This window comes from Hevea brasiliensis, chromosome 18, assembly GCF_030052815.1.
Source record: "Hevea brasiliensis isolate MT/VB/25A 57/8 chromosome 18, ASM3005281v1, whole genome shotgun sequence".
In the NCBI taxonomy this organism is placed as follows: Eukaryota; Viridiplantae; Streptophyta; class Magnoliopsida; order Malpighiales; family Euphorbiaceae; genus Hevea; species Hevea brasiliensis.
In genome coordinates this window covers 38,938,735-38,939,510 of record NC_079510.1, presented here as the reverse complement: position 1 = coordinate 38,939,510, position 776 = coordinate 38,938,735, and positions in this window count along the sequence as shown.

The window sequence follows — 776 nt, the reverse complement described above, 5'->3', positions numbered from 1 at the left end:
ACTTGATTCAAAGAAAAATCCCTTAGTTTCCTTGAATTAAAATTGCTAGGAATTGTTTCTAGTGTCCTATACACACATATAACCTCTCTAAAAGCAAAACCCCAAATTATAATTAGTTGGCAAAGGCTTGAGAAGCAAAATTGGGGGCTGCCATTGGTGATCTTGGTGTGGAAAAGCTAGAGGGACAACACTTGGGGTCCTAGGAGCTTCCTAAAGGTGTCAATTACATCCATAGTGCATCAAAAAGGTTAGTGTCCAAATTTCTCTTTCAAACTAGGGTTTAATTTAATTAATTTATTAATTCATAATCTTAAATGGCAAATGAAGATCCTAATACATATTAAAGGTGTTTTAATATGCAACTGAGCATTGAAATTAATTAGGCACATAAGAGATGTGGCATGATGCATGAAACCCTAGAAGAAAAATTTTGAAATTCAATGCTCTAATGCACCAATTACCATGCTTCTGCTCCTTCAATGAGTTGATGGATCAATGTCTAATTCTGAATATATCAGATGAGGGTGCACTGTTAGCATACTTTAGGGTGAGGCCAAACCTGTGAGACAAAATCAAATTTTCTCAGCACAAAGACTCCCAATTAATGAGGATTGTAGAAAAGATACAGCAGGGAAAAGATTGTGAATTTGGGTTTGGTGCATATGGCGCTCTTATGCAAGGCTCCAGGATATGTGTGCCAGATGTGGACAACCTTAGAGCTGAGATCATGCAAGAGGCGCATTACACACCTTATAATATCCGCCTAGGCTCCACCA